We start from the raw sequence: 21080 nt of genomic DNA on the forward strand, positions 1-21080 counted from the left end.
CTGGGAGAGAGAGAGAATGGTGTGTGTGTGTGATTGCAAGAGACGGGTGTATGTGTGTCTGAAAGAGAGTGGGGTGGGCATGTGTGTGAGAGAGAGAGAGAATGTGGGGGGTGTGTGTGAGAGAGACAGAGTCGGGTATGTGCGTGTGAGAGAGAGAATGAGGTGTCTGTGAGAGAGTGAGTGTGTGGGCTGTGTGTGCCTGAGCGAGAGAGAATGGCGTCTGTGTGTGTGCCTGAGAGAGTGAGGTGTGTGTGTGTGTGTGTGTGTGTGTCTGTGAGAGAGTGAGGTGTGTGTGTGTGTGTGTGTGTGTGTGTGTGTGTCTCTGAGAGAGAGGTGGGTGTGTACGTGTGTGTGAGACAGAAGGAGAGAGTGAGAGTGGGGTGGGTGTGAGAGAGTGTGTGGGCTGTGTGTGTGTGAGCAGGGTGCGTGTGTGAGAGAGAGTCTGTGGGTTGTGTGTGTGAGAGTGGGGTGTGTGTGAGAGAGTCTGGGCTGTGTGTGTGTGTGTAAGTGAGAGAGTGAGTGTGTGTGCATGTGTGAGAGAGTGTGTGGGTAGGTGTGTGTGAGAGTTAGAGAGAGGGTGAGTGTGTCAGAGGGTGGTTGGGTGTGTGTGTGTGTGTGAGAGGTAGAGATTGGGGTGTGTGTGAGAGAGTGTGTGGTGTGTGTGTGCCTGGGAGAGAGAGAATGGTGTGTGTGTGTATGTCTGAGAGGGGTGGTTGTGTACGTGTGTGTGAGAGAGAGTGAGTGGGTGGGTGTGAGAGAGCGTGTGGGCTGTGTCTCTGAGAGAGTGGGGTGTGTGTGTGTATGTCTCTGAGAGAGTGGGGTGTGTGCATGTGATTGAGAGAGAGGGGTGTATGTGTGTCTGAGAGAGAGTGGGGTGGGTGTGTGAGAGTTCGTGGGTTGTGCGTGAGAGAGAGAGTGAGATGTGTGTAAGTGAGAGAGTGAGTGGGTGGGTGTGTGTGTGGGTGTGTCAGAGAGTGGGCGGGTGGGTGTGTGTGTGAGAGAGAGTGGGGTGTGTGTGTGTGAGAGAGAGAGGTGTGTGTAAGTGGGAGAGTGGGTGTGGGTGTGTGTGTATGTGTGAGAGATTGTGTGAGTAGGCGTGTGTGTGAGAGTGTGCGTGTGTGTGTGAGAGTGGGGTGTGTGTGTGTGAGAGGGAGAGATTGGGGTGTGTGTGAGAGAGTGTGTGGAGTGTGTGTGCCTGAGAGAGAGAGAGAGAATGGTGTGTGTGTGTGTGTGTGTGTGTGTGTGTGTGTGTGTGTGTGTGTGTGTGTGATTGCGAGAGAGGGGTGTATGTGTGTCTGAGAGAGAGTGGGGTGGGTGTGCGTGTGTGTGAGAGAGAGGGAGAATGTGGGGGGTGTGTGTGAGAGAGACAGAGTGGGGTGTGTGCGTGTGAGAGAGAGAGAGGGGTGTCTGTGAGAGAATGGTGTGTGTGTGTGCGCCTGAGAGAGTGAGGTGTGTGTGTGTGTCTGAGAGAGTGGGGTATGTGTGTGTCTGAGGGAGTGGGATGTGTGTGTATGTATGTGTGAGAGTGGGGTGTGTGTATGAGAGGGAAAGGTTGGGGTGTATGTGTGTCTGAGAGAGGGGTGGGTGGGTGTGTGTGTGTGTGTGTGTGAGAGAGAGAGAGAGTGGGGGTGGGCGTTTGAGAGGGAGGGAGTGGGGTGCGTGTGTGAGAGGGAGAGAGTTTGTGAGTTGTGTGTGAGAGAGTGAGTGGGGTGTGTGTGTCAGAGAGACAGAGGTGTGTGTGTAAGTGAGAGAGAGAGTGGGTGGGTGTGTGTGTTTGTGTGTGGGTGTGTCAGAGTGGGTGGGTGTGTGTGAGAGTGGGGTGTGTGTGAGAGAGTATGTGGGCTGTGTGTGTGTGAGAGAGAGAGAGAGTGAGGTGTGTGTGTAAGTGAGAGAGTGAGTGTGTGGGTGGGTGTGTGTGTGTGAGAGAGTGGGTGTGTGTCAGAGGGTGGTTGGGTGTGTCTCTATGTGTGAGAGTGGGGTGTGTGTTTGCGAGAGGGAGAGATTGGGGTGTGTGTGCCTGAGAGAGAGAGAGAATGGTGTGTGTGTGTGTGTGTGTGTGTGTGTGTGTGTGTGTGTGTGTGTGTGTGTGTGTGTGTGAGAGAGATTGCAAGAGAGGGGTGTATGTGTGTCTGAGAGAGAATGGGGTGGGTGTGTACGTGTGTGTGAGAGAGAGGGACAATGTGGGGAGTGTGTGTGAGAGAGACAGAGAGGGGTGTGCGTGTGAGAGAGCGTGGGGAGTCTGTGAGAGAGTGAGTGTGTGTGCCTGAGAGAGAGAGAATGGGGTGGGTGTGTATGTGTGTGTGAGAGAGAGGGACAATGTGGGGAGTGTGTGTGAGAGAGACAGAGAGGGGTGTGCGTGTGAGAGAGCGTGGGGAGTCTGTGAGAGAGTGAGTGTGTGTGCCTGAGAGAGAGAGAATGGTGTGTGTGTTTGCGTGTGTGCCTGAGGGAGTGAGGGGTGTGTGTGTGTGTGTGTGTTTGTATCTGTGAGAGTCGGGTGTGTGTGTGTGTGTCTGTGAGAGAGAGTGGGGTGTGTGTGTGTGTGTGTGTGGGTGTGTGATTGCGAGAGAAGGGTGCATGTGTGTCTGAGAGAGAGTGGGGTGGGTGTGCGTGTGTATGTGAGAGAGGGAGAATGTGGGGGGTATGTGTGAGAGAGAGAGAGAGTGGGGTGTCTGTGAGAGAGAGAGTGTGTGTGTGTGTGTGTGTGTGTGTGTGTGTGTGTGTCTGAGAGAGGGGTGGGTGTGTACGTGTGTGTGAGAGAAAAGGAGAGAGTGGGGCATGTGTATGAGAGAGAGAGTGGGTGGGTGTGAGAGAGTATGTGGGCTGTGTGTGCCTGAGAGAGAGAGAATGGTGTATGTGTGTGTGCCTGAGAGAGAGAGAATGGTGTATGTGTGTGTGCCTGAGAGAGTGGAGTGTGTCTGTGTATTTGTGTGTGTGTGTATGTCTCTGAGTGAGGGATTTGTGTGTGTGTCTGAGAGAGTGGTGTGTGTGTGTGTCTGAGAGAGTGGTGTGTATGTGTGTGTGTGTCTGTGAGACAGAGGGGTGGGTGTGTGTGTGATTGAGAGAGAAGGCTGTATGTGTGCCTGAGAGAGAGTGGGGTGGGTGTGTGTGTGTGAGAGAGGGAGAGATGGAGGGGTGTGTGTGTGTTTGAGAGAGAGAGATGGAGGTGTGTGTGTGTGAGAGAGAGAGAGATGGAGGGGTGTGTGTGTGAGAGAGAGATGGAGGGGGTGTGTGTGTGAGAGAGAGATGGAGGTGTGTGTGTAAGAGAGAGAGATGGAGGGGGTGTGTGAGAGAGAGAGATAGAGGGGGTGTGTGAGAAAGAGAGATGGAGGGGGTGAGAGAGAGAGAGAGATGGAGGGGGTGTGTGTGTGTGTGTGAGAGAGAGATGGAGAGGGTGTGTGTGTGTGTCAGTGAGAGAGAGATGGAGGGGGTGTGTGTGTGTTTGAGAGAGAGAGATGGAGGGGTGTGTGTGTGAGAGAGAGATGGAGGGGGTGTGTGTGAGAGAGAGATGGAGGGGTGTGTGTGAGAGAGAGATGGAGGGGTGTGTGTGTGTGAGAGAGAGATGGAGGGGTGTGTGTGTGTGTGTGTGAGAGAGAGATGGAGGGTGTGTGTGTGAGAGAGAGATGGAGGGGGTGTGTGTGTGAGAGAGAGATGGAGGGGGTGTGTGTGTGTGTGAGAGAGATGGAGGGGGTGTGTGTGTGAGAGAGAGATGGAGGGGGTGTGTGTGTGTGTGAGAGAGAGAGATGGAGGGGGTGTGTGTGTGTGAGAGAGATGGAGGGGGTGTGTGTGTGTGAGAGATGGAGGGTGTGTGTGTGTCAGTGTGTGAGAGATGGAGGGGGTGTGTGTGTGTGAGAGATGGAGGGTGTGTGTGTGTCAGTGTGAGAGAGATGGAGGGGGTGTGTGCGTGTCAGTGTGTGAGAGATGGAGGGGGTGTGTGTGTGTCAGTGTGTGAGAGATAGAGGGGGTGTGTGTGTGAGAGAGATGGAGGGGGTGTGTGTGTGTCAGTGTGAGAGATGGAGGGTGTGTGTGTGTGTGTGAGAGAGATGGAGGGTGTGTGTGTGTGTGAGAGATGGAGGGTGTGTGTGTGTGTGTGTGTGTGTGTGTGTGTGTGAGAGATGGAGGGTGTGTGTGTGTGAGAGATGGAGGGGGTGTGTGTGTGTGTGAGAGATGGAGGGTGTGTGTGTGTGTGTGTGTGTGAGAGAGATGGAGGGTGTGTGTGTGTGTGAGAGATGGAGGGGGTGTGTGTGTGTGAGAGATGGAGGGTGTGTGTGTGTCAGTGTGTGAGAGATGGAGGGGGTGTGTGTGTGTCAGTGTGTGAGAGATGGAGGGGGTGTGTGTGTGTGAGAGATGGAGGGTGTGTGTGTGTGTGAGAGATGGAGGGTGTGTGTGTGTGTGTGTGTGTGAGAGAGATGGAGGGGGTGTGTGTGTGTGAGAGATGGAGGGGGTGTGTGTGTCAGTGTGTGAGAGATGGAGGGGGTGTGTGTGTGTCAGTGTGTGAGAGATGGAGGGGGTGTGTGTGTGTCAGTGTGTGAGAGATGGAGGGGGTGTGTGTGTGAGAGAGAGATGGAGGGGTGTGTGTGTGAGAGAGAGATGGAGGGGGTGTGTGTGAGAGAGAGATGGAGGGGGTGTGTGTGTGTCAGTGTGAGAGATGGAGGGGTGTGTGTGTGTGAGAGATGGAGGGGGTGTGTGTGTGTGTGAGAGAGATGGAGGGTGTGTGTGTGTGTGAGAGATGGAAGGTGCGTGTGTGTGTGTGTGAGAGATGGAGTGTGTGTGTGTTTGTGTGTGTGTGTGTGAGAGATGGAGGGTGTGTGTGTGTGAGAGAGATGGAGGGGGTGTGTGTGTGTGTGAGAGATGGAGGGTGTGTGTGTGTGAGAGAGATGGAGGGGGTGTGTGTGTGTGAGAGAGAGATGGAGGGTGTGTGTGTGTGTGAGAGATGGAGGGGGTGTGTGTGTGTGAGAGATGGAGGGGGTGTGTGTGTCAGTGTGTGAGAGATGGAGGGGGTGTGTGTGTGTGAGAGATGGAGGGTGTGTGTGTGTCAGTGTGAGAGAGATGGAGGGGGTGTGTGTGTGTCAGTGTGTGAGAGATGGAGGGGGTGTGTGTGTGAGAGAGAGATGGAGGGGTGTGTGTGTGAGAGAGAGATGGAGGGGGTGTGTGTGAGAGAGAGATGGAGGGGGTGTGTGTGTGTCAGTGTGAGAGAGATGGAGGGGTGTGTGTGTGTGTGAGAGATGGAGGGTGTGTGTGTGTGTGTGTGAGAGAGATGGAGGGTGTGTGTGTGTGAGAGAGATGGAGGGTGTGTGTGTGTGTGTGTGTGTGAGAGATGGAGGGTGTGTGTGTGTGAGAGATGGAGGGGGTGTGTGTGTGTGAGAGATGGAGGGTGTGTGTGTGTGTGTGTGAGAGATGGAGGGTGTGTGTGTGTGTGTGTGTGTGTGTGTGTGAGAGAGATGGAGGGGGTGTGTGTGTGAGAGAGATGGAGGGTGTGTGTGTGTCAGTGTGTGAGAGATGGAGGGGGTGTGTGTGTGTCAGTGTGTGAGAGATGGAGGGGGTGTGTGTGAGAGATGGAGGGGGTGTGTGTGTGAGAGAGAGATGGAGGGGTGTGTATGTGAGAGAGAGATGGAGGGGGTGTGTGTGAGAGAGAGATGGAGGGGGTGTGTGTGTGTCAGTGTGAGAGAGATGGAGGGGTGTGTGTGTGTGAGAGATGGAGGGGGTGTGTGTGTGTGTGTGTGAGAGAGATGGAGGGTGTGTGTGTGTGTGAGAGATGGAGGGTGTGTGTGTGTGTGTGAGAGATTGAGGGTGTGTGTGTGTGTGTGAGAGATGGAGGGTGTGTGTGTGTGAGAGAGATGGAGGGGTGTGTGTGTGTGTGAGAGAGATGGAGGGTGTGTGTGTGTGTGAGAGATGGAGGGTGTGTGTGTGTGAGAGAGATGGAGGGGGTGTGTGTGTGTGAGAGATGGAGGGGGTGTGTGTGTGTGAGAGATGGAGGGTGTGTGTGTGAGAGATGGAGGGGGTGTGTGTGTGTGAGAGATGGAGGGGGTGTGTCAGTGTGTGAGAGATGGAGGGTGTGTGTGTGTGTGAGAGATGGAGGGTGTGTGTGTGTGAGAGAGACGGAGGGTGTGTGTGTGTGAGAGATGGAGGGTGTGTGTGTGTGTGTGTGTGTGAGAGATGGAGGGGGTGTGTGTGTGTGAGAGATGGAGGGTGTGTGTGTGTGAGAGAGATGGAGGGGGTGTGTGTGTGTGAGAGATGGAGGGTGTGTGTGTGTGTGTGTGTGTGTGTGTGAGAGATGGAGGGGGTGTGTGTGTGTGAGAGATGGAGGGGGTGTGTGTGTGTGAGAGATGGAGGGTGTGTGTGTGTGAGAGAGATGGAGGGGGTGTGTGTGTGAGAGAGGTGGAGGGTGTGTGTGTGTGTGAGAGATGGAGGGGGTGTGTGTGTGTGAGAGATGGAGGGTGTGTGTGTGTGAGAGAGATGGAGGGTGTGTGTGTGTGTGAGAGATGGAGGGGGTGTGTGTGTGTGAGAGATGGAGGGGGTGTGTGTGTCAGTGTGAAGGGTGCATGTCTGTTTGTGGGAGAGTGGTGCCTGTGTGTGTTTGCCTTTGCTTGGCATGCGCACAGATCATACCTTCCCTTGGTACAACATTGTATCAAATCCATGCTGGGGCTGTTTGATGGAGCAATATAGAGGAAGCTTTGCCTTCAGTTCATTTTCAGTTTAAAAAAGTGGAGGGAGCTTTACTTTGTATATAATCCCGTTCTGTACCTGCCGTGAGAGTGTTTGGCTGCAACAGTGTAGTGAGAGCTTTACTCTGTGTCTAACCCCATATTGTCCTTGTCCTGGGAGTGTTTAGGGACAGTGTCGACAGAGTTTTGCTTTCAACTTAAAAGAGTAAGAGACCTTTACTTTCAGTCAAAAACAGAGAGCTTTACTCTGTATCTAATCCTGTGTTAATGAGGGAATCCAGCAAAGCTTCACCAGACTGATGCCTGGGATGGCAGGGCTGACATATGAAGAAAGACTGGATCGACTGGGTCGTACTCACTGGAATTTCGGACAAAGGGGGGATCTCATAGAAACATATGAAATCCTGATGGGACAGGACGGGCTAGACGCAGAAAAAGTATTTCTGATGTCCAAGTCCAGAACTATGAGTCATAGTTTAAGAATTAGGAGTAAGTCATTCAGGACTGAGAGAGAGTGGTGAACCTGCCGAATTCTCTGCCACAGAAAGCTGTTGGAGCCAATACATTAGATATGTTCATGAGGGAGCTGGGCATGGCCCTAGCAGCTAAAGGGATTGAGAGGTATGGACAACAAGCGGGAATGGGATACTGAGATTACATGATCAGCCATGATTATATTGAATGGTGGTGCAAGCTCAAAGGGCCAAATGGCCTACTCTTGCTCCTATTTTCATGTTCTATATTTTTTCTACGTCCCTATCATGAGAGTATTTGATGGAGACTGTGTGGAGGGAACTTCACTTTCTGCATAAAAGAGTAGTACAAGCTTTTCTCTGTATGTAACCCTGCGCTTTTCCTGTCCTGAGATTGTATGGTGCCATTGTATATGGAGCTTTATTTATTCTGTTTCTAACCCCATGCTGTATTCATCCTGCAAGTGTTTGATGGGGACAGTGTATATTCTTGCTATTTCAACCCACATTTTTTTTTCCATTCTGCAGTGATCATCTCTTTCTTTGGGACCAACCATCACATAACTCTCCTTTTAATTACATGTCAGTGTCCTGTGGGATTCTGTGCATTGAATAGCTTTTGAAACTAAGGTGTTTTAGCTGCTGGCGTGAATACCAGACAAACTACATGTTTATACTCCTAGTTAAATAGTTACTTGACAAGTTATGTCAATTCACAATCTCTGATAAGGCAAGATGTATGTCCCTCTTTAGGCAAAACAACCAGCTATACCAATCTCTGGGATCATACACTGCTTCGAAGCAGCCAGCCTATATTTAACATAAGCAATCCTGTGTGCAGTACAGTAAAGCACCAGAGGCATTAGAGTCCAATCCCCAGAGCCACTTACTTTTGGAGAAGCAAATAGTTTGTCAAAAATTCCACACTTTATTACAAATTCACAATTTCAGAATTATGAAACAACATATACAACACTTTCTGTGCATGCCCTGTCTCTATCACTGCCTCCTGTTTTATCTATGCATGTTATTACTACACTGCCATTCAGATCATCATGTCTGTACCAGCTCTCCAAGCAGTACACTTCATGTGTTTCTTCCATGCCACCCATGACCCTAAGTAACCCTTCACATTTTCCTGGCTGCAAATGGTATTTCAATGTGAACCCCAGTTTGGAATATAATAAAGAGCTTCACTGGAGATGACTCCAAATGGCACCAGCATGGACTAGGACAGAGGGGTACATGAGGGTCCCATAACTGGTGCCCCAAAAAAGGGTTTGCACTGGGACCTGTGGTTTCTTTACCTGACCTTCAGCATCACAACAAACAAACACCAACAGTGTTTTGAGGCCTTCCAGATTCCAGGAGACCTTCTTTGTGCAGACTTTGAAAAGATACGAAGCTGGACTACTTTTGTTATTTGCTCGCTGGCTGGGGCCAGCATTTATTACCCGTCCCTAGTTGCTGTTGAGAAGGTGGTAGTGAGTTGCGTCCTTGAACCGCTGTAGTCCACATGTTGGAGGTAGACCCACAATACTGTTAGGAAAGGAATTCCAGGATTTTGACCCTGCAACAGTGAAGGAACGACAATATATTTCCAAGTCAGGATGCTGAGTGGTTTGGAGGGGCACTTGCAGTTGATGGTGTTCTCACGTATTTGTTACTCTTGTCGTTCTTGATGCAAGCGGTCATACGTTTGGAAAATGTTGTCTGAAGAACCTTGGTGAACTTCTGCAGCGCTGCCGGTAGCAGCATTAGTGGTAAATGGAGTGGACGCTTGTGGATGTGGTGCCAATCAATTGGTAATTTGTCCTGGATGGCGTCAAGCTTTTTGAATATTGTTTGAGCTGCACTCATCCAGGCAAGTGGGGAGTGTTCCATCACACTCCTGACTTGTACCTTGTAGGTGGACAGGGTTTGGAGAGTCAGGGAGTGAATTACATGCAACAGGATTCCAAGCCTCAGACCCGTCTTGTGGCTGCTCTATTTATATTGCAATTAGCTTTATCATCATATGTACTGAAATGAGTACAGTGACAAGTTTATAAATCACCACTTAACAGCACCATCTTAGGTACAAAGATATCTAGATATGGCTCTTCAGTTACAAGAGCTTAGAAAATAGAGAAATTACAAAGTTCAGCATTACAGAAGTATGCTGGCACCTAGCGTCCAGTCCACACCAGGCCTTAGCTCCAGACCACACTGGGCTTCACCTGGAGGTTTGTGAGGCTAGGAGATCACTGTCGAACCACGTCAAGACTGAGAGACCATGCCAGGCCAAGAGACTGCCATGCCAGCGGACTGCTATGCCAAGCCGGAAGGTCACTACATCAGACGGAGAGGACCCATTACTGTTTCTGTGCTGAGTCCGGGAGTTGACCAGAGGCTGGGAGAGAAGTAAAAGAAGAAAGCAAAAAGAGGTAATAAAGAACGGTCAGAGCTGCAGCTGTAGCAAACTACTCCGCCACTAACTCGGACCGGAAGTGACTCTTTATATAGTTAGGCAAGTTCAGTTTCTGAGCAGTGCCAACTCCAGGAAGTTGCTAGTAAGAGTCAATCATGGTAATACCATTGAATGCCCAGAGAGAACTCTCTTTTTCTGGTTGTTAACTGCCACTTGTTTAGTGCCTGCCCTCTTGCCAGCCTGAACCTGGATATTTTCTAGGTCTTGATGCATTTGAACACAGTGTAGTCCAGTATCTGAGGAGTCTCAAATGATGCAAAACATTGTCAGCAAACATCTTACGACAGAGAAGGTCATTGAAGTATCTGAACAATGTTGGGCCTAGGATACTACAATGAGGAACTCCTGTGGAGATGCCCTGGAGCTATGATGACTGACCTCTAGCATCCAGAACCATCTTCATTTGTGCCAGATATGACTTCAGGCAGGGGAGAGTTTTCTCCCATTTCTTCTGTTTTTGCTAGGGGTCCATGTTGCTACACTCAGTCAAAGATGTCAGGGGCAATCAATCACACCTCACCTCTGGAATTCAGCCTTTTTGTCCATATTTGAACTCAAGCTGTAATAAGGTCAGGAGCTGAGTGGCCTTGGCAGAACCCAAACCGGGCATCAGTGAGTAGGTTATTGCTAGCAGGTGCTGATGTGCCACCTTCCATTACTTTTTATGAATGATCAAGAGTAGACAGGGTGCCACAGTGGTTAGCACTGCTGCCTCACAGTGCCAGGGACCCGGGTTCAATTTCACCCTTGGGTGACTCTCTGTGTGGAGTTTGCACATTCTCCCCGTGTCTACATAGATTTCCTCCGGGTGCTCCGGTTTCCTCCCACAGACCACAGATGTGCAGGCTAGGTGGATTGGCCGTGCTAAATGCCATAGTGCCCTGGGACATTTAGGTGAGGTGGGTTAGACGTGTGGAATGGGTCAGGGTGGGATATTCTTCGGAGGAGCGATGTGGACTTGTTGGGACGAATGGCAAGTTTCCACACTATGGGGATTCTATAATTGGCTGATTTGGATTTGCCCGGCATTTTATGTACAGGACATACCGGGCCAATTTTCCAAATTGTCAGGTAGATGCCAGTGTTATAACTGCACTGGAACAGCTTGGGCTAGGGGGACAGTAAGGTCTGGAGCACAAGTCTTTAGTACTATTGCAGGAATGTTGTCAGGGGCCATAAACTCTGGAGTATCTAGTGTCTCCAACCATTTATTGATAACGCGAAGGAGTGAATTGAATGTGTGAACAATGTACAGGTAAATAGAATGGAACAACCTAAATCAGGAAATGTTTCTCTCCAATGATCTCTCTTTATTCTTTTGTTCCCACTAACAGGAGAATCAACAACCACAGGGCTCTGAAGGAGAGTCGTTGGGCTTGAAACTTTTTTAATAACCAGAGGGTACATGCTTTAGACGTTTGGCAGGCAAGGACATGAAGTGAATTTTTTTTAATTCAGCAGTTTATAAACTGGAACACAGTGCAAGAAACAGCAGTAGAAGCAGACTTAACGGGCATTTTTGAAGGGAACTGGATAAATAACCTGCAAGGCGACTGACCAGCTGCTGAATTTAAAAGGGCTAGTTTTTAAATTATGTTCAAAACATGGTTTTTTAGAGCTGTCCGCTTTTTTGTCGTTTTTGGATTAGGCAGATGTGATGGGCTGAATGGCCGTTTTACTGTACCAAAAATTTTCCATGTTTCTGAAGTGCGGGTGAGGGGGACTGAGTGGATTCTTTTTTCTAAGAGTTGGTACAGGCACAGGAATGGACCAAATAACGTCTGACTGTAAAATTTATAGAACATTACAGCACAGTACAGGCCCTTCGGCCCTCGATGTTGTGCCGACCGGTCATACCAATCTGAAGCCCATCTAACCTACACTATTCCATGTACGTCCATATGCTTGTCCAATGACGACTTAAATGTACTTAAAGTTGGCGAATCTACTACCGTTGCAGGCAAAACGTTCCATTCCCTTACTACTCTCTGAGTAAAGAAACTACCTCTGACATCTGTCCTATATCTTTCACCCCTCAATTTAAAGCTATGCCCCCTCATGCTCACCGTCACCATCTGAGGAAAAAGGCTCTCCAAATCCACTCTATCTAACCCTCTGATTATTTTATATGTTTCAATTAAGTCACCTCTCAACCTTCTTCTTCTAACGACAACAGCCTCAAGTCCCTCAGCCTTTCCTCATAAGATCTTCCCTCCATACCAGGCAACATCCTAGTAAATCTCCTCTGCACCCTTTCCAAAGCTTCCACATCCTTCTTATAATGTGACCAGAACTGCACACAATACTCCAAGTGCGGCTGCACCAGAGTTTTGTACAGCTGCAGCATAACCTCTTGGTTCTGGAACTCGATCCTTCTAATAATAAAAGCTAAGACACTGTATGCCTTCCTAACAGCCCTGTCAACCTGGGTGGCAACTTTCAAGGATATGTGTACATGGACACCAAGATCTCTCTGCTCATCTACACTACCAAGAATCTTACCATTAGCCCAGTAATTTGCATTCCGGTTACTCCCACCAAAGTGCATCACTTCACACTTGTCCGCATTAAACTCCATTTGCCACCTCTCAGCCCACCTCTGCAGCTTATCTATGTCTCTCTGTAACCTACAACATCCTTTGTCACTGTCCACAACTCCACCAACCTTAGTGTCGTCTGCAAATTTACTAACCCATCCTTCTACGCCCTCATCCAGGTCGTTAATAAAAATGACAAACAGCAGTGGACCCAACACCGACCCTTGCGGTATACCACTAGTAACTGGTCTCCAGGATGAACATTTCCTATCAACTACCACCCTCTGTCTTCTTTCAGCAAGCCAATTTCTGATCCAAACTGCTATATCTCCCACAATTCCATTCCTCTGCATTTTGTACAATAGCCTATTGTGGGGAACCTTATCAAATGCCTTGCTGAAATCCATATACACCACATCAACCGGTTTACTCTCATCTACCTGTTTGGTCACCTTCTCAAGAACTCGAAAAGGTTTGTGAGGCATGACCTACTCTTCACAAAACCGTGCTGACTATCCCTAATCAAATTATTCTTTTCTAGATGATTATAAATCCTATCCCTTATAACCTTTTCCAACACTTTACCAACAACTGAGGTAAGGCTCACTGGTCTATAATTACCAGGGTTGCCTCTACTCCCCTTCTTGAACAGGGGAACCACATTTGGTATCCTCCAGTCGTCTGGCACTATTCCTGCAGACAATGATGAGTTAAAGATCAATGTCAAAGGCTCGGCAATCTCCTCCCCGGCTTCCCAGAGGATCCTAGGATAAATCCCATCCGGCCCAGGGGATCTTATCTATCTTCACACTCTGTAGGATTTCTAATACCTCTTCCTTGTGAACCTCAATCCCACCTAGTCTAGTAGCCTGTATCTCAGTATTCTCCTCGACAACATTGTCGTTTTCTAGAGTGAATACTGTCGAAAAGTATTCATTTAGTGCTTCCCCTATCTCCTCTGACTCCACACACAACTTCCCACTTCTATCCTTGATTGGCCCTAATCTTACTGTCATCATTCTTTTATTCCTTAAATACCTATAGAAAGGCTCGGGGTTTACCCTGATCCTATCCGCCAACAGCTTCTCATGTCTCCTCCTGGCTCTTCTGAGCTCTCTCTTTAGGTCTTTCCTGGCTATCTTGTAACCCTCAAGCGCCCTAACTGAGCCTTCACATCTCATTCTAACATAAGCCTTCTTCTTCCTCTTGACCAGAAATGCCATTTTCTTCGTAAACCACGGTTCCTGCACTCTACAGCTTCCTCCCTGCCTGACAGGTACATACTTATCTAGGACACACAGGAGCTTTTCCTTGAATAAGCTCAACATTTCTAATGTGCCCATCCCCTGCAGTTTCCTTCCCCATCCTATGCTCCCTAAATCTTGCCTAATCTCATCGTAATTGCCTTTCCCCCAGCTATAACTCTTGTCCGGTGGTATACACCTATCCCTTTCCATCACTAAAGTAAACATAACAGAATTGTGATCGCTATCACCAAAGCGCTCACTTCCTTCCAAATCTAACACCTGGCCGGGCTCATTACCCAGTACCAAATCTAATGTGGCTTCGCCCCTTGTTGGCCTGTCTACATACTGTGTCAGGAAGCCCTCCTGCACACACTGGACAAAAACTGACCCATCTATAGTACTCGAACTATAGTGTTCCCAGTTAATATTTGGAAAGTTGAAGCCCCCATGACCACTACCCTGTCTCTCTCACTCTTATCGAGAATCATCTTTGCTTTCCTTTCCTCTACATCTCTGGAACTATTCAGAGGCCGATAGAAAACTCCCAACAGGGTGACCTCTCCTTTCCTGTTTCTAACCTCAGTCCATACTACCTCAGTTGATGAGTCCCCAAACGTCCTTTCTGCAACTGTAATACTGTCCTTGACCAACAATGCCACACCTCCCCCACTTTTACCATCTTCGCTGTTCTTACTGAAACATCTAAATCCCAGAACCTGCAACATTCCTGCCCCTGCTCTATCCATGTCTCCGAAATGGCCACAACATCAAAGTCCCAGGCACCAACCCACGCTGCAAGTTCACCCACCTTATTCCGGACGCTCCTGGTGTTGAAGTAGACACACGTCAAACCAACTTCCTGCTTGCCGGTGTCATCTTGCGTCCCTGAAACTTTATTTCAGACCTCCCTACTCTCAACCTTCTCTGTACTCGAACTACAATTTTGGTTCCCATCCCTCTGCTGAATTAGTTTAAACCCACCCAAATAGCCTTAGCAAATTTCCCCCCCAGGCTATCGGTACCCATCTGGTTCAGGTGAAGACCATCCTGCTTGTAGAGTCCTACCTACCCCAGAAAGAGCCCCAATTATCCAAGAATCCAAAACTCTCCCTCCTGCACCATCCCTGTAGCTACATGTTCAACTCCTCTCTCTCCCTATTCCATGCCTCACTAGCACGTGGCATGGGCAACAAACCAGAGACAACAACTCTGTTTGTCCTAGCTCTAAGCTTCCATCCTAGCTCCCTGAATTTCTGCTTTAAATCCCCATCTCTCTTCCTACCTATGTCATTGGTGCCTATGTGGACCATGACTTGGGGCTGCTGCCCCTCCCCCTTAAGGATCCCAAAAACACGATCAGAGACATCACGCACCCTGGCACCTGGGAGGCAACACACCAACCGTGAGTCTCTCTCGTCCCCACAGAACCTCCTATCTGTCCACCTAACTATGGAGTCCCCAATGACTACTGTTCTGCTCCTCTTCCCCCTTCCCTTCTGAGCAGCAGGGACAGATTCTGTGCCAGAGACCTGTGCCCACTGCTTTCCCCCGGTAAGTTACCCCCAACAGTATCCAAAGCGGTATACTTATTGTTGAGGGGAATGGCCACAGGGGATCCCTGCACTGCCTGCCGGTTCCCTTTCCGTCCCCTGACTGTAACCCATCTGCCTTCTTCTTGTACCTGAAGAGTGACTACCTCCCTGTATCTCCTCTCAATAACCTCTTTGATTCTGTCTAGATCCTAAAAATGCTGAAAACTTTGAGCTCTGTCTCTCTGATGTGAATGTTGGGAGAGGGCTGTGCACGACTTCTGTTATTGCTCTGTGCTATCAGTCTTCCCTCTGCATTTGAAGAATGAATTCAAGTCCCACTGTAGCTGCTATTTCAGTGCCGTACTTAGGAAGCACTATGCTATTGGAAATGTGGTTGTCACAGATTTACAGAAGTCTTAGGGCACAAAAGGGGGCTATTCAGCCCATGTTGTCTGTAAAGGCACTTCAAAATGAGAATCATAACTTAGTGCCAAACTCTTGCTTCACCTCACTGATACTTCTGCACGCTACTTTTCTGTAAATAATCATTCAACACCCTTCCTGAATGCCTCAATTGAATCTGTCTCCACCACATTTGCAGACAATGCTGAGTGAAAACAATTTTTTTTTCTCCCATCACTCTTGCTTCTTTTGCAAATCCCTTTAAATTTATGCTCTCTCTCATTCTTGTTCCTTTTACAAGTGGGAACAGTTTTACTCTATGTACTCTGTCCAGTGCAATTTTGAAAACCTCTATCAGATCTCCTCCAAGTTGCCTACTCTCCAAGGAGAACACTCCCAACTTCTTCAATATATTATCACTTTCCTCATTCCTAGAACCATTCTTGTAAATTGCTTCTCTATTTATATCTTAGCTATAATGTGGCACCCATAACTGTATACAACTCCAGCTGATGTCTAACAAGTGTCTTGTACCAGTTAGACACTGTACTTCATGTCCCTAATAATAAAGCCATCTCTGGGCGAGGCATTTATAGGCAGCAAGTTGGCACTGTGTCCATCAGCCACATAGGTGACCTGAAATCTCTGATCCTGCTTCAATAGTGATCTCCAATTGTTGTCTTTGGGGTCACATAGCTTGAAATATGCTAGGGTCACTCGTACCTATTACCTAGAGTATTAGTCACTATTACCTAGAGTCACTACAAAGCAATTTGAATTCACACAATATGACTGCTCGACTGTCTCAAAGGAAAAACTTATTAGAGACCCTGCCTACATAATAATTGTTAGTGAAATGCTGCTTTAAAAAGGGGAAGAATGTAGGTAATAATCACGGATTTACTCAAAGCATTCTCACTGTTTGGGCATATTTTAACTGCTCCAGTTTGAAACGAGCCATGACATGAAACGGGTGTGGTGTAGATCTGTTTCCAAGCCCAGCGATAATGCAGTGCTTCAGTTATACCAGCTGCAGATGAATTTGCTCATTCCACATACATGCCGACACCAGAACAAAGGGAGTTGTCCTTTAACCAAAGGCTGATTAATCCAGAGTAAGAGAGAATTTGAAAGAACGGAGCAGAAAGCTAGGAGAGAAAATTGAAGAAAGGGAGAATACATAGTCAATTAGGTATAGTCTGTCAGTGGTATTTATTTGGGTTATTGTAACACCAGATAGGTTATTGCTGCTACTTGCAGCTGGGGGACTGGCTGTCATGGTATGTTTTTTTCTGTCTGTCCTGTCCACATACCTTCTGCACGTCATCTGCAACTGCTGTGACATTTGTCATCTAACTACACTCAGTTCCAAACACTTTCTGCTGCCCTCCTCATTGCCTCGAAAAGAGGTCTTTCCAGCTCTGATCACACAGTCAAAATGCTCTCACATCATTTTTTGGATGTCACTTTTTAGAGCTGCTTTGCTCTCTTGCAATTTCAAGCATCTTCATTTGCCTCATGGGATAGAGGTGAGGGGGAATTCCTTCGCTCAGAGGTGAGTGAATCTGTAGTAGTCTTAACCCCAGACAGCTGCTGTGGCTGGATTGTTGACTATCCAAGGCTGAGAGAGATCAATTTTTAATCAGCAAAGAAATCAGGGGTTATAGGGAAATGATAGGAAAGTGAAGTTGAGAATTATCAGATCAGTCATGATCTCATTAAAAGGTGAAGTTGGCTCAGTGGGCTGAATGGCCTACTTCTGCTCCCATGTCTTAAGGTCAATACATGGAAAGCTTAATAAAAGCCTCAGCTTCCAAATTTCAAAGATCTTCCACAGATCTTAAAATATTGCAAACTAAAACTAAAGAACTGCGGATACTGGAAATCAGAAGCAAAATCAGAGAAACTCAGCAGGTCTGGCAGCCTGTGTGGAGAGAGAAACCAAGTTAATGAGGTTGGTTGGCTCACTGAGCTGGTTTGTTGTTCTGTAGACGCATTACCGTGCTTGTTAACATCCTCAGTGCAGCAGGGTTAATGTTTCACGTCCAGTAAACCTTCGCTTCTGCATCATATCTGCCAACTTCTGTTATCATTTGTCCTAAGTTGACAAATACTCTTCAAAAAATGTTGAGAGAATGTAGTTCAGAAAGTGTTCGAAGAATAAGCCACGGTTTACTGGTTCTATCAACAATAACACAAACCTCTCTGGCTCCTAATCACTGATCCAAACTCCTGTCCAGATAACACTGTGTGCTTTGAGTATATGGACGGTGTAATTCTTGGAAATTGAGATCAAACGACAATCTTCAAGCATCAGGGTCTGTTCTGACATTGCGTGCCATAACAGGTTTCTTATATAATTTGTCGGATGCATTGACAAGTTCAGTATGTATTTCCCATCCTTTGTTGCTCTTGAGAAGTTAGTTGTCAGCCATCTTTGCAAATAGTCCTTGAGGTGTTTGGATACTCACAGTGGGGTTTGGGAGGGAGTTCTAGGATTTTGACTCAGTGATACTGAAGGATTCACGCTATATTTCCAAGTCAGGATGGTGAGTTCCTTGGAGGGGAAGTTGGAGCTGGTAATGTTTGGATGTGAAAGCTACCCTTGACCTTCTAGGTGATAGTCCATCTCTTTGTTTCCATGAGATGGCTTCTCATTCTTCTAACTCCAGAGAATACGGACCAAATCTCCTCACCGAGCAATTCCACCATCCCAGGAATCAGTCTGTAGAACCTTGACAGCCCTCAATCCATGGAAAGTATATCTTTCTTTGGGCAGAACTCCCCTTAATGGCCCAAGTGTGGTCTCACCAGAGTCCTGTGTAATTAAAGCAAGATTTCTTTGCTTCTCTACTCAACTTATGCTGTCTTAAAGGCTAAATGCTGTTTGCTTGAATTGCTCGCTGCCTTGGCATTATAGCTTTCAATGTTTTATGAACAAGGATACCCAGGTCCCTTCAGATATCAACACTTTCCAATCTCTCACCATTCAAGAAATACTCTGCACCTTATTTTCTCCTATCAAAGAGGATGATTTCAGGCATTGTATTCTGTCTGCTCTTGCTCACTCAGCTTGCCCACATACCCTTGAAGCCTGTTTGCATCCTCCCACAACACACATCCTCACCAGGTTTTGTATCAAGCGTAAATGTGGAAATATTACAATTGGCCCTTCAATCCAAGTCACTGGTATATGTTGTGAACTGTTGGGGCCACAGCAGTGAACTTCGCAGTACCCCTCTGCTCACAGCTTCTCAATACAATCATATAACTTGCTCAATAAGACTGGTATTTATGAAATTCATATGCCTCACTCTGAACTGTATGTTCTCCCTGTCTGACCCTCCCGCTTATGACTAGGATTGTGTCTTTGTGATTTCCAAATGGAAATTGACAGAACGGTCTTGTAAGGTCCTCAAAATATTGATAAAATTCACAAGGTACAAGGAAATTAGGGAAAGAACTCCCATGCTGAATATAGGATTATCACGGATAATTCAACCCTTTGTCCTCCTCCCCTTCATCCTCCTCCCCTCCCCATCCACTTCCATTCTATCTGACCTGTCAGCCTTTCCACCTTCCTCTCTCTGTTCACATGCCTCTCCTGGACCATGAGCCTTACCCCATTGCCATGCACACACACCCCTTACCACCCTCTCCATCTGTCCTTCCCCCTTCGTCTGTTTGCTCTTTCTCCCTCTCCCATAGCCACTCCTGTCAACTTGTCTGAGTGCAGACGTTGGTTCTGAATGAAGTCTCTCGCCCCTGGCTGACAGCAGTGCTGGATTAAGAGATCTGCTAAGTAATTTCACCCTGGAATCATGTTGATCGCATGGACTTTGTAACAGTGCTAATCATTGCTATGTGCATTAACTCTCATAGGGTGAGGGCTTTAGCTCTGCTCTAAGCCTCTCATCTTTGATCTGCTGAAGCTGTGGACTTGGGCTGGGTCAGTCTGCTGTTGCATCTGGAATGTGGATTAATCCCTTATGCTGAAGCAGCCAATGTGTACACAGGTACAGCTCATTCTTCCTGCTCTTCCCAAGGGTGGAGTGACAGTGTTCAGAACAACCTTCTCCTTGTTTATCTCCTTCAACAAGCTGACTCTTGTCGAGTTTGCAGCTCCTCAATACATCACTCAAACCATCAGGCTGAGTGTGAAAGTAATATGGGTACATGAAGCATAGCTGAGCTTGAATCCTGTTCTCACTGGATATTTGTGCAAGAAAACACACATACTCACACATAGACTACTCACACTAACAGAAACACACACACTCGCATGCTCACTTAGACACATGCTTACAAACATGTATGCTCACTTTCACATGTTTTCACTTTCGCGCACTCGCCCTCACATTGTAACACTTGATGGGTCTTGCACTGTCCTGTGCACTTCTTCCCTCTCTCTGCACTCTCTTTTGCATGAGCATGTTCTCGCATTCCCTCTCTCTTGCAGCCTTTCTTGCACACTGTCATTCCAGTGCTGTCCCATTCTCACTCCTGCTGTCTCTCCCTCGCACTCCCTCCTCATTCACTATCCCCTTCCTGTGCGCGTGCCTACCTCCACGCATGCCACTCCTCCTGCATATGCTAGTCCCTCTCTCTTCACTCTCGATCTCTTGCAAGCACGGGCTTTTGCACTTTCTCTCTCCTTGCAATCTTTCTCGCATACTCTCGTTCTCATGCTCTCCTATTTTCACTCACACTCTTTCCCTCACACATTGTCTCCCTTGTGTGCCCTCCCCTTGTGTGCCCTCCAACTCCTGTGCGCATGTCCACTCCCGTGCATGCCATTCCTGCGCACGCACCCTCCTCCCACACATATGTCCTCCCGTGTCTGCGCCCTCCCTCCCTTCCATGTGCTCTCCCCCATGTGTACACTTGTGTTCTTTCATTCTTGAGTGTGCTCTCTCCCTCTCTCTTGCATGTGTGCACTCTTTATCTCATGCCCACTCTTGCGTGCACATTCTCTCTTGTGCTGTCCCTCTCCTTGCACTCACTCTCGTGCTCTCCCTCTCGCACTCTCCCTCCCTCTTGCATGCTTTCTATCTCATGCGCTCTCTCTCTTTTATGCTGACCCCCCTCTCTTGCCTGTGTTCTCCCTCGCTCATGCATCTTCTCTCACGCGTGCAGTCCCACCCTCTTGCGCTTGCTCTCGCGCTCTCCCTCTCTCTCTCACAAGCTTTCTGTCTCGTGCGCTCTCCCTCTCTATCATGCTGCCACCCTATCATGCCTGTGCTCTCCCTCTGTCGTGCATACTTCCTCTCACACACTGTCCTTCCCCCTCTCATGTGCACCCTCCCTCTCTTGTGTGCACTCTCCCGCTCTCATGCGCACTGCCTCTCATGCATGCTGTCCCTCTCCCTTGTGCGCTCTCCTCTCTTGTGCATGCATTCCCTCTCTCTTGTACGCGCTTCCCTCTCTTGTGCACACTCTCTCTCTCTCTCTCTCTCAGTCACCCTCTTACCAAATCTAAGTAGACCAGCATATGTGTAGATGAATGTAGGCAACAGCAGATCAGAAGCTGGGATTTCTGTGGTAAGGTTTAACATCTGGTTCCCTTAAAGTCTTTCCACTTTCTACAGGGCAGAAGTCAGGAGTGTGACATTTACAGTTTTCAAACTTATGACTTCTAGAAGGATGAGGACAGTGTGCCTGCCCAACACAATGCTGACTCTGAAGGATATCATTGTTCCTTCAATGTCACTGCTTCAAAACACTGAAGCTCCAATTCTAACAGCAATGTGAGTA

This window comes from Stegostoma tigrinum, chromosome 35, assembly GCF_030684315.1.
Source record: "Stegostoma tigrinum isolate sSteTig4 chromosome 35, sSteTig4.hap1, whole genome shotgun sequence".
Taxonomy (NCBI): Eukaryota; Metazoa; Chordata; class Chondrichthyes; order Orectolobiformes; family Stegostomatidae; genus Stegostoma; species Stegostoma tigrinum.